General features: G+C 42.3%; 1 protein-coding gene across 3 annotated transcripts in view; it reads right to left on the bottom strand.

Annotated features, from left to right (window-relative positions):
* RALY (RALY heterogeneous nuclear ribonucleoprotein) overlaps positions 1-13,235 on the bottom strand; it is an 82,193-nt gene that overhangs the window by 40,598 nt on the left and 28,360 nt on the right. For 2 of the 3 annotated variants that reach the window (XM_054573873.1, XM_054573871.1), the window contains exon 2: positions 6,164-6,240. The exons of the other annotated variant lie outside the window; for it this stretch is intronic. The gene's annotated coding sequence lies outside the window, so the exon portion shown is untranslated. The remainder of the gene's footprint in view (positions 1-6,163; positions 6,241-13,235) is intronic. 3 annotated transcript variants of the gene reach the window in all.

Genomic DNA, 13,235 nt, shown 5'->3' on the forward strand with positions numbered 1-13,235 from the left:
TCTGCATTTAAGCCTTGTTTGTTTTTCTTTCTAATATACCCGAGGGGTCTTTGTTTCACAAAATTATTTCCGATACTACTTTTACTGTATGACACTATTTAAATTAAAAAAACTGGAAAATTCACAAATTATGTGCTTTAAAAATTCATTTCTTCTACTCTGAGGCTGTACGTATACAATAGCATTAGTTCCCAAGGCTGAGTTGGTGAATTCTTAATGCTCTTACATTAACCTGATCTTGGACTTTCACATTAGGTCAGGTATACATACACCAACGGAGATTCTGAGTCAAATCGTCTGGCCAGGCAGAGGCCTAGATTTTCTATGCTCTTGCATGGTTTTCCCCAGCTCATTACTAAATCAATTAGCCAGTCTCTGAAAACCGCAGCATACAATATTAGTGTATGTGCTGCCAATGTGAGCACAAAAACCACTAAGTCTTATTTCTTTAGTGGAATCAAATCTCTGCTTTGAATCTGTCATTAACAAGCAACAGAGGTATTCTGCAAGGCCTCCAAAGTCATCTTGAAAACCTCTGAAGTATGTGAGGTGGGCAGCTGTCTCCTCCAGCTCTTTATCAGGCAAAATCTCCTCAGAAGCCTGGGAGGCTCTGGCTCTTCATGTATCACCTGACATCCTGCTGCACTGCCTCCATCTTTTACCCAAAACTGAGGCCCGCTCCATGCTGACAGGCAGGCAGGACCCAGGCTGCCCAGCACTATGGGTCAAGCCCTAGCCCCTACCTTGCTGGAACGGCACTAACTAGAAACCACTTGTCTCCTTCAGTGTTGCTGAGTTAGGCCCCCTCTGAGGCTCTACATACTTCTTCAGAGACTACTATATCAGGAGCAAACTGCCAGCGCACACAGGTCAGTCAAACCTAAAGAAGAGTTTCACTTTGCCTGTACAGTGTCTTAAAAAAAATAAATCAACCCTTAAGAAACTAGAAAAAAGAAAAGCACACTAAACCCAAAGCAAGTTGAAATCAGAAAATAAGATTAAAGAAATCAATGGACTAGAAAAATGAAACCAAAGGTTGGTTCTTTGAAGAGATCAACAAAATTGACAAACTTTTAGCAAAACTGACCAAGAGAAAAAGAGAGAAGGTATAAATTGCCAAAATCAGGAATAGAAAAGGGGACATCATTACTGACCTTACAGAGGTTAAAAGCATTATAAGGAAACACTGCAAACAACTTTAACCCAAGTAATTAGACAACTGAGATGAAATGGACAAATTCCTAGAAAGATACAAATTTTTTAAAGTAACTCAAAATGAAACAAAATCTAAGTACACTTAAAACAAGTGAAAAAAATTATTGAATTAGTAATTAAGAGAAAACTACTGACCAATATCCCTTATGAATATAGATACAAATCTGCAGCAACATATTAGCAAACCAAGTCCAACACTATATAAAAATAAAAAGGATTATACACTATGACCAAGATAGATTTATTCCAGGAATATAAGATTGGTATAATACCTAAAATTCACCTAATGTATTGCCTGTTAGTAGAATAAAGGACAAAAACCACACAATCAACAAAATCCAACATACATTCATAAAAAACCTCTCAATAAACAAGGAATAGAAGGGAACTTTAGCCTGATAAACGTCATCTACAAAATGCTATAGGCTAACACCATACTTAATGGGAAAAGACTAAATATTTTTCTCTAAAATTGGAAACAAGGTCAAAGTGTTGGCCTTCAATTCTATTCAACATTGTACTGGAGGTCCTAACTGGTGCAATCAGGCAGAGGATTAAAAAAAAAAGAAAAGAAAAAAGATTTTATTTATTTTTACAGAGAGGGAAGGGGAGAGATAGAAAAAGGGAGAGAAACTTCAATTGCTTGCGCCTCTCACACATGCCCCCGACTGGGGATTGAACCCACAACCCAGGTATTTGCCCTGACCAGGAATCGAACCAGAAACAATTCCCACTTTATGGGACGATACCCAACCAACTAAGCCACATCGGTCAAGGTAGGGTTTTTAATTTTTTAATGGACATCAGATTATGTCATTCTTCTACACAAAACTCTCCAGTGGCTTCCGATTTCACTCACAATGAAGCCCTACCTGATCTGGATCCCTGTCTACCCTTGTGATTTCTCCATACTCCACTCTTACCTTTCATCTCTAGCCACACTGACCCCCTTTTGTTCCTCAAACACAATAAGCACACTCCTGTTTCAGGGTCTCTGAACTTTGCTTAACTCTATGCCTGGAATATTATTCCCCAAGATAAACAGTATACATAGATCACTACTTGAGTTACTGTATATTTCTGCACAGATTTTATTTTCTAACAGGGGGCTTCTTTCAACACACAGTCCCTTTCATCATAGTATCCATTTATCTGTTTTCCTTCACTAGAATGTAAACTACAAGAGAAAGAGCCATTTTCTTTACTGTTACATTTCAAACACTTAAAGTTGTACCTGACACATAGTGAACATTCAATAAATACTCACAGAATATCTTTAAAAAGAAAATTTTAGCCCTGACCAGTGTGGCTCAGTTGGGTGGGCATCGTTCTGCAAAACTAAAGGCTGCTGGTTTGATTTCCAGTAAGAGCACATTAATGGGTTGTGGGTTTGGTCCCGAGTCAGGGTGCACACACAGGGCACATATGACCAAGAGGCAACCAATAAGGTCTCTCTCGCATCAGTGTATCTCTTTCTCCCTCCCCTCCCCTCTCTAAATATAAATTTAAAATTTTTTTAATTTTTATGTAGGAGAATGAATAAAAGGAAGTGGGCGAGGGAAAGGACCACTAGCCAAAGAGGCTGAAAAGGACCAGGATTTTAAGTCATGGGGGGGAAAGCCAACATAGAGCAGTAGGAAAACTTGGTTCTCTGGAACCAAAATCTTCTGGAGTCTAAACTTAGCTCTTCCAATCACTGCCTAGTGTGGTCCCTCTCTAAGTTTTAGTAATTTATAAATGAGAGCACCACTTAACTCCTAAGGTGCTACAAAAATAAAATCAATTTATGTATAGCATTCAGTAGCACATAATGTAGACACTATACTTAATGTTTTCTGATATCTCTGGCCTTCAAGAGGAACCTAAAACTACCTTTAAAATTACCTAACCCCAGCCGTGGCCAGTGTGGCTCAACTGGTTGGAGCATCATCCCATAACTGAAGGGTTGCATGTTTGATTCCTGGTGTGGACCCATACCCTAGGTTGTGGGTTCAGTCCCTGGTCCACGCATGTGCAAACCCCGGTCCAGGCATATATGGGAAGCAACTACTTGATGCTTCTCTCTCACAATGATGTTTCTCTCTCTTAAAAAAAAACAAAAAAAAACGGAGTACCTAACCCCACCTTAATGAGGCACAGGCATATCTGTATGGCCCCTGCCCCTAAATTAAATGGCCGCTATACTTATTTTAACTTCTCTTTCTCATCTTTCCTCTTTCACTCCCCCCTTACTGTTCTCAGCTCTCACCTCTGGCTGCTGTTAATACAGCAGCTCCTCCTTGCTTTTTTATATGCTGCTTTTAATTTTATGGGGGTTTTGAAACCAGATTGCTAAACTTGTTACAATAACATGTAACAGTAAAATTAAATTAGTGCTGTACAAGGGTTTAAGAATTAAAATGACCTGCTTCCTTGTTTTTTAGTTGGAGTCTAAAAAATTGAGGATGTTAGATAAATAAGCTGTTATATGGATATCAGTATTTTATATACTTTCACATGGAATCATTCATATTTTAAAATAATCACTGGTAGAACTTCGTTACAGGGTAGCTATTACAGGAATAGTAAGATACAAACTTGGCACACAGGACACGGAAAAGCCAGAAGCTATAAAACTTTAGATTAACCAAACAAAAAGAGATGGCAAGCAAGAGTCTGGAGATTCAAAGTAGGAAGAAAGGCTGGCCAACCAAGAGCACCAGAAAGAGGACAGACCCCTCTGTGCACCCTCAGGCAGACAGAGGGAAACAGAATTGCCACTGTTACAAAGAGTGAAAGGAGTGGCCAAGGGTGACGGAGAGATCGTGGGAAAACATGGCCTCTGATAAGACATAAGGCTACAGGCAGAAGTGCCATTTTCACTAGTAGTTGAGGGTGGGGGAGGGGGTGGGCAGGGAACTTACGGCCAAAATAGGAATAGCCTTCCTCTTCTCATATGACAGCAGGGAACACGGCAACACCTCAGAATTAGTCATTGAGTGCAAACGCATGCTGAGGATGAGCTCTTGAAAAATGCTTTAATATCTGTGTCAGCAGTGGCCTTGGAGCCAGACTGTGTGAGTGCATTTAAACCTGCACTCTGCAGCCAACTCGGTGCAAATCATGGCTGCCAATGCTGCCTGGCTTTGTCCCTGCGCCCTAGAATCCCTTTCCTTGTGAAAAGATTGAGCTTTGGGAAGGCCCTGCGTAAGGAGAGTAGAAGGGCACGGGACAAGATTCACAGTGCAGATTTCCAAAGGAAAACCCTCCCTTTTACGATTGGGGGATGGAATGGCAAATAGGTCAGGGGCTGAGATGTCAGGGATACTTATAATGCTTTCTTCTCACTTTCTCTCCTTTCAGTCATGCTGCTTTAAAATTCACAAAGCTTTCCAACCTGTACTTTCATTTGATTCTCTACAATATCCTGCATGGAAGGTGTACACATGATAGACGTGGGGGTGTGGGGAAACAGTCCAATTTTACAAATAGGAAAATGAAGATTGTTCAAGGGCAGATGCAGAGAGAGAAGATTAAAACCCAGATTCTTTCCTTGGCTGGTGTGGCTCAGTGGACTGAGCGCTGGCCTGTAAACCAAAGTGCTGTCAGCTCAATTCCCAATCCCAGCACATGCCTGGGTTGCACGCCAGGTCCCCAGTAGGGGGTGCATTAAGCAACCATACATAGTTTTTCTCCCTCCTTCTCCCTCCCTTCCCCTCTAAAAATAAATAAATAAATAATTTAATAAAAAAAAAAAAAAGATTCTCAACTCTAACACAGCTCTCCAGATTCCTATCTGTGCTGGCCCAAGTGTTTACAAGACCCAATGTGTTACAGGTGTTTTCTTCTGCATTTAGCTTGGGCCTCTGCCTACATGAAGGGTTCTTCCTATCTTTTAGCCTCTTGGCCCCTTACTAAAAATGCCATTGCTCAGAAGGAACCCCTACAACTCCTACCTGCCCTGCGGGGCCCCTCAAATAACTGAACCTCTTTTCTGAATCCCTGAGGTCTGTCTTCTTGAACCGTATGAGAAAAATCAGATCGCCTGCCAACTCCAGGAGAACAATGGTATTTACAGTTAGACTGGCCTAGGTTCTAACATTGACTCTGCTAAGGTATGAGCCCTAGGCAAATTACTCTAGCTCCCTGAGCCTCAATTCCCTCATCTACAAAATGGGGTTTTGTCTAGAGTAAATAAGATCCATAATACCATTGGTTCTTTTTTAAGATTTTATTATTTTTAGAGAAAGAGAGGGAAAGAGAAACATTGATGTGAGATAGAAACATAGATCAACTGCCTCTTGCACACTTCCCATCCAGGGATCAAACCCACAACCCAGAAATGTGCCCTGACTGGGAATCAAACCAGGAACCTTTTGCTTCGTGGGATGATACCCAACCAACCGAGCTACACAAGTCAGGATACAATCGGTTCCTAATGTGCTGATTCCCTTCCCGTCTCACCATCTGTAAGTTCCCCTGACTTCCCCCCCAACCTTCACACAGGTCCACTCTAGCACTCTACGCTCACCACTGTTCATGATCATATTTTTCAGGACTGGTAAAACTACAGAATTTTCTAAAGCAGACCTATGGGCTTGGTAGGGTACAGTCAAGACTGAAATCAGGGAAGTCTCTAAGGGCTATGAGGTCATGTTAAGAGAGCTGGTGGAAGCCGCCAGGTTCCGAAGTCGCCCCCTCCCCACCCAGCACAAAGCAGCTAGCAGAAGCCAGCAGGGGTTGAGCCTGCTCTGTCTTATTCATTAAAAGTGACCCTGACCCATCTTGTGACAGCTCCAGTAAAGCAAGTTCAGTTTTTCTCCCAACACAGGAGGCTGCCTACGACAACTTCTTAGACATGGAACAGAAGAGTAATCACCTGTAAATTATCTGTAATAAGGATAAAAAGAAGCTCAAATCAGTTACTCTCTACCTTGGACCAAGCTTGACTCGAGTTTGCCTCACTCACCAAGGTTGAGCTCAGTCAGCAATTTCCTCTTTAGGGTTACAGGGTCAGTCACCAGCACCTCTGCGAATAGGTATCACCTATAACAGAGAGGAAAGTCAGTCAGGGTCCTGCTTAGATCTTAGGTAAGAGCAGGCATTGAAAGTCCCTGCCCTCACATGTACTGCATCCTAGCAAAAGACAGGTTAATCATTAAATATGTAATTTCAGGTCATGCTAAGTACTATAAAATAAAACAAAGGAAGAAAAAATGTAAAGGATTGAGAATGAGGTCTATTTTAGATAAAATGGTAAGGGCAGGCTTCTCCAACAGGTGACGAATAGACAGAGACCTGAATGAAGTGTAGGGGTAAGATCTGCAAAGATCTAAGGCAAGAGTGTTTTAGAAAGCTGGAATTACACATGCAAAGGCCCTGAGGCAAGAGGCAATAACAGACTATGCTGAAAGAGAAAGATCAATATAGCTAGAATGTAGTGATACGAAGAGTGAGATAATAAATACACGTGGAGGAATTACTCTTTCTCATTTTAATATGAGAAAACTGAGGCTCAGAGGTTAGGTGACTTGTCCAATATCAGAGTATGTCAGTGGCAGAGCTGCTCTTCAGGACGACTCTTAGTCTATCTCACTCCCGGGCTAGGTTCCTCCAGGCTTAGATAATCTGGAATCCAACTGGGACAAACTTTTGAGTACTCTAAGGTTGGTTTTGGGTTTCTCTGATCATCCTGGGTGAGGATTTTAAAGAACAGAAAAACCCCTATATATTACCTGACTCTGACGTGACTTTGGGGTAAAGAGAACAGGAGCATATGCCAGGCACTGTTGTAAACCTTTTGTTTGTATTAACTCATTTAGTCTTCACAACAATTTTGTAATGTTGGTGTGTTATTAAATGCCCCATTTTACTAATGGGGAAACTGAGGCACAGGGAAGTTAAATAGATGTGCCCAAGTCACAAAGCCAATAAATGGAAGAGTTGGGACATGAACCCAGGGAGTACAACCTCCAGGGCTTGCCCTTCTAACCACACACTATACCAATTCTCAAAAACAGACAAAAAAAGTCAGGAAACAGGTTCCCCAGTTCCAGCTGACATGGCTCAAAGCCCCAATGTACACCCAAGCCTGAGATCTCCATTTACCTGCAGTCCAGACTTTTTACTGAATACTATTTGAATGACTGAGTCCTTCCGCTGGGTGATTCCAGAGGATTCTCTAATTTTCTAGCTACTGTAATCACAAAGCTATGATGATAACCACAACAGCCATTTCATAGCCACTAACATTTAATGCCCACTTTGAAATTAGACAAGATACCAGTCAGTCTAAGCACCTTACATGCACTATCTTATTTCAGTGAGGGAAAGAGTTGTTCTAAGACACAGGAAGAGGGCTGCAGGACTGAAACAAAGCAGCAAACACTCAGAACTGAAGAATGTCTCTAGGTCTGGATCAAAGAACAAAGGCAGAGGCCTTAGACAGGTGGTAAAGGGCATGGACTATCAGCACCTCCAACTCAACAGGTCAAGAAATTGAACCCATCTCCTATTTCCAGCCTCCATGGTTCAGCAAATGATGTAACTCTTCTCCCAAGTATCTAGACTCCAAATGCTCATGCTTGCCAACTCCTCCTTTGCTCATTCCCCATTGCCAAAACTGCAAAGTCCTTGTGTTTGGAGTTTTCGTTTTGTATTGTTTTTGCTCTACAAGCTCTACATCCAGTGTTCTTCATTATTCCCTACTGTGTCAACTTCCTCTTGATTCAGGATCTCATTATCTCTTGCCTGCACGGCTGGAATATTTTTTAAAATTTACTGACATTACAAAGACTATTATAGTAGCCTCTTCCCTGGTTTATCTTCCACTAGTCTCCCTCCACCCCTCCTGCTCCAACCCTCTAGGCCCACACTGCCAGATTAATGTTCCCAGCGCCACTCCCCTGATGAAAAAGAACGTCCCGGCTCCCAATCGCCTCAGCCTCGCTCCCTAGGTATGCCATGAGGTAGTCATCATCTCATGGACTTTCCAGCTCTCATTCTTCTGTCCATGCTATTGTCTCACCTGGAATGCCTGTCTTCAGGCATTTTTCTGTACTTTGTAAATGTTCAAATCCTTAATCTTCAAAGCCTAGCAAATCAATGAAGTTATCTTAAACCCTTTTTCTCACTGCTCTTTCTGTCACGTTCTTGAAACATCTCTGGCTGTGACTACATCTGGCTCTGGCCTCACGGTTAGCTATGGGCTCAGAACTAGTCTCCCTGTTCCTTCTTGCTTATAAAGATTCATACTGCTGCCCTGGCCAGTGAGGCTCACTTGGTTGCAGCATCGCCCCAAAAACCAAAAGGTCTCCAGTTTGATTCCTGGTCAGGGCACATACCTAGGTTGCAGAATTGGTCCCTAGTCAGGGTGTGTGTGAGAGGCAACCAATTGATGTTTCTTTCCTTCCCCTCTCTCTAAAATCAATAAACATGTCCTCAGGTAAGAATTACCAAAAAAAGATTCATACTGCTTCCAGGGAATGGAGACCTAGTCAGTTAGGATTTCTGTTCTCATTCTCGTTACTTTTCTTTTTTCTTTTAAAGAGAGAGGGGAAGGGTGGGAGAAAGAGAGGAAGAGAAACATCGATGTGAGAAACACTGATTGGTTGCCTCTCCTAAGTGTCCTGACCAGGGACTAAACTTGCAACCTAAGCATGTGCCCTGACCAGGAATCGAACTGGCGACCTTTTGCTCTGCAGGATGATGCCCAACCAACTGAGCCACACTGGTCAGAGCTCATTCCTGTTACTCTTATCTTATACTGGAGCTATCTCCTAAGAAGGGACCTGGGTTCTAATCTAAGACTCAGATTCCTCAACTACAAAATGGGGATATAATTCCCATCCCACCTATAATAGATAGATTTTGTGAGAATCAATGTGATAATAGGAAAGGAAAGGGGAAGAGTTAAGATAGAAGACTTCTAGCCAGATCTTGAACAGCTCTTTCTGTCACCTGCAAAACACTGAGTATATACAGAGGCCTTCTATCTAATCAATCAAAAATATTTCCTGGGCTTAATTGGCCAGGGTCCCAGCTCTGGGTTTTGGGTTATAGACGTTGCAGGGATGAATGAGAACCATCCTTATTCTTGGGCTCCTTGCAATTTAGGGTGAGACTGTGTCAACCCTGCAAAGGACCATTACAATATTAGGCAGATCTAGCAGCTCAGAGTGCTACGACTTGTAAATGTGGAGGAAGAAATGTCTAACTGGAGGTGGCCTCAAAAGCTTCACAGAGGAGGACTTAAGCCAGGCCTTGTGATGCAGGGTGACAGAAAGGTTCAGGCTACTATGCACCAGAGACTGAGCTAGGTATTATGCTGTTAACCCTCACAATAATCTGTGAAGCAGGTTATGGCAGGTCCATTTTATAGCAAAGGTAACTGAAGATGGGCAAAGCTAAGTATGCCATTCAAGGTCAAACACCTAATAAGTAGCAGAACAAGGATTTGAACCTAGGTCTGCTACACTTTACCCAAAAGCCTATGTGATTGCTCTTTACTTACTTCATTATGTAGCAACATGAAAGGAGGACCATATAAACTCTGAAGTCCTTTTTACCTCAAAATCCAACGATTTGAATTGGTGGGGAGGGAAGAAAGGAAGCTTACTGCTGCAATATCTTCCCCATTAAGACTGTGATCTTCTGGCAGGCTTAGGGTCTTATTAACTGGAACACTCCAAATATCTAGAAGGTTTGAAACACTAAGTATTTAGAAGAACATATGAGTGAATAAGTGAATGAATTAACACCTGCCCCACTAACCTTTGTTCTGAGGTCTAAAAGTGAAGTACAAAATCTCAAGTTCTGTGTTCTGACTCTCAGCCCAAGTACCTGGAATATCAGTGTCTACTAATTTGTTGGCTAAAGGTGCCCTTTTTGCATTCTTCTTTTCAGGAGTTAGGGGAGAGGCAAGGAGAGAAAACGATAAAAAGGGAAGTTAGGCCCGATGGGTGTGGCTCAGTGGATTGAGCGCTCGCCTGCAAACTGAAAGGTTACTGGTTTAATTCCCAGTCAGGGCACATGCCTGGGTTGCAAGCCAGGTCCCCCAAGTGTGAGAGGCAAACAATTGATGCTTCTCTCCCTCTTTTAGTCTCCTTTTCTCTCTCTAAAAATAAATTAAAATCTTAAAAAAAAAAAAAAAAGAAGAAGAAGAAGTTGGGTGGTTAACAGAGAAAAGAGAGGAAGAGGAAAGGGGGAAAAGCTGAGAAGGTAAAGAAGGACACAAAAAGGAAGAGGATGCCTGGGCAAGACTGAAGTATCTGAAGCCTAGAGTTTGGGAAAGATTTCTTTTTCCTTCTGGTTCCAGAATCAAGGATTTTTGTTTGTCTTTTAAAAAGCAGGAGTAGGAATTCTTCTTTATAAATTTTAAATGAAGGGAACTTACTTGTCTAAATCCCAGACTCAATACACCAGCAGAAATAAAGTGAAGTTTTTCAGGACTCCAATCTTCAGGTCTCCAATTTTCAGTTCTCACCAGTCCGGCCCCAGCCTAACCCTCGCCTGCCTTAGGCTGAAGCCTGCATAGGTCATACAACGTGCTCCTTCTACAAGGGTTACTCCGGGCTAGTAAGCCTTGCCTGGGAGTCCAAACTTCCTATGGATTAGGAGATACTGATCTCCTCTGGACCCTTCCCCACAGCTCCCTGTCATTAAAGCTTTACTGAACCCTAAGGGGAGAGTGTTTCTCCCTTCTCCTGAATTCCTCAAATGTACGTATATGAGCTACAGTGAAGATGTAAACAGACAAGGCAAGGTCCCTTTTCAGAACTCTCTATATCCTAAGTCCTAATACAGTTCAACCCTCTTTAGGTTTGATCTGCATACTATATACACATACCTCTCCTTCTTATTGAATTAGTAGAGAGCGCCCCGGGCTAAGAGTCAGAAAACCTAAAGGCTAGTTCCAGCTTTACCTCTAATTCACCGTGTAACCCTGACCAAGTCATTTCACCTTCCTGGGCCTTAGTTTCTGTATCTGCAAAATGAAGGTGATAGTACATAATCTTTTGAAGAATCTGCTGATGGAGCAAACAAGATTGACAAGAACAGTATAACTGCTGAAATCTTTTTGGTTTGCTGAAATCTTTTTGGTTTGCTGTGAATAGTAAAAAAGAAATGAGAGAATGGTCTCTTTTTTAAAAGGCAGTGGCTATACCGCCTTTCAGTTGAAGGAATCTGTTCTGAGTGGAAGAATTAAGAAAAGCTGTGGCAAACACAATGTCACTGTCTGTACCTCCATCAAGACACTCAGGTACTGACTGTGACTAAAAAAGCTCAAGAACTACATGCACACAAATCCCAGCAGGTCCAAGTACAAAGAAAATTGCTCAGAGAAAGTAACAGAAAAGTATTAATGACCAATTTATTAGTGAAGAGTTCAGGTTCTAGAATCAGGCATCTGGGTTTGAATCCCAGCCCTGTCTCTACTAGCTTTGTGACCTTAGGCAAGGTGCTAACCTTCTACGCCACAGTTTCCTTTATTTGTTTAAAATGGTCCCGGCTTCACAAATGTGCTATTGGGAAAAAATAAATGAGATAGCACAAGAAAGCCCTTAGCTCAGGGCCTGACATAAGTGACTCAGTGAGAGGAACTGTTATTCCATTTAAGTACTACAATAGGATGAATAAGAAGCAATAAAAAGGCCTAGGAAAAAGGAAAGAAATGTACATTTGCCTTACCTATTATTTATCATACCCTATGACCAAAGCCTTATTCTCATTTATTCTCAATAACCTTTTGAGGTCAGAATTATCCCCATCTTGCAGGCAGGAACTGGGTCTCAGAAGTAAAGTAAATTGTCTAAAACTACAGTAGGACACAGAACTTACTGGAACCCAGGTCTGACTCCAAAGACTGTGTTCTTTGTACTATAGACACTGCACTTTCTCATGCTCAAAAATAAGGAACCCACACATATCAAAGCAGGAACCAACAGGAAAGGTTTAGGAACTAGAGCAAATTCTCCCACTTTGCACTCAATGAGGCAACTGCTGGCTTTGCATGCCTGGGGAAAAGATGGGCAGCGGTGGAATGCAAGTGTACCACCAGGTTCCAGGGTTGCAGGATTTAACTTACCAGGCCCTCCCCAAGGGATTCTCAGCTCATTGTTACTGTAAGAGAAGAGTCGGGCTTTTTCGAAACTGAATACCATGCCTCAAAGGACGAAATGTTCTAAGACTATATAACAAACAGGCAAGAAGCCATGAGAGATGCCTGGGATGAACCCAAATACTTGATCAAAACACCTTACACTGGGAGGGAATATGATGCCATGAATACCTTTGCAAGAATCAGCATGAACTCTGTCCTTGGGTATGTATATTGTCTCTATTTCTGGGAAGCACTTTACTATGTCCCAGATGACTGCAAGTCAGTCTGGAAAAAAGCACTCCTTCCCTTGGGCCGGGCTACTATTTTGGAGCATTCCATCAAAAAAATAACAGGGAACAGGTTCTACAGGAGTATATGGAAACCAGGAATCCACAGCTGGTGACTACAGGAAAGAAGCCAGGAAGTGAAGAAAAAATGTTGGGAAGAACTGGAGCCTGGACATCAAAGGCTTTTGGTAGGGTAGGAAACCAAACAAAAGGCCTGGGACAAGAGAATGGGAGTGCTTCAGGGGGATAAGAAGAGATTGTGACAGAAGAAATCATATCCTACATTTGTAAAGCACATTTAAAAAAAAAAAAAAAGCTTGTCTCTATAGAACCCTTGCTGTTCAATCTCCAGGGCCTGCAGGATGACTGATGGAAAGAGGTATTGCTGAAGTGATAGCTTCCTCAGGAGAGGGGAAGGAAGGTGGAAGCTGGGTTCTCTAGGCCTCTCAGGTGGCAACTAAGGCAGGAGTGAGCAGCCACAGGAGATAATCATAGCATAATAGCCCCAGGCTCAATCAGGCAGGGTGAGCGTACCTGCAGGTGGCCTCAGACCCACTTCCACTACAATCAGCACTTGAGACTGTACAACTGCCCACATCCAGCAGAAGACTGGCCAGAGAGCAAAAAGCCCTTGTTCCAGAAGCCACACCTGC

This window comes from Pteronotus mesoamericanus, unplaced genomic scaffold (assembly GCF_021234165.1).
Source record: "Pteronotus mesoamericanus isolate MK-2021 breed Mesoamerican mustached bat unplaced genomic scaffold, CSHL_Meso_final contig_25, whole genome shotgun sequence".
Classification (NCBI taxonomy): Eukaryota; Metazoa; Chordata; class Mammalia; order Chiroptera; family Mormoopidae; genus Pteronotus; species Pteronotus mesoamericanus.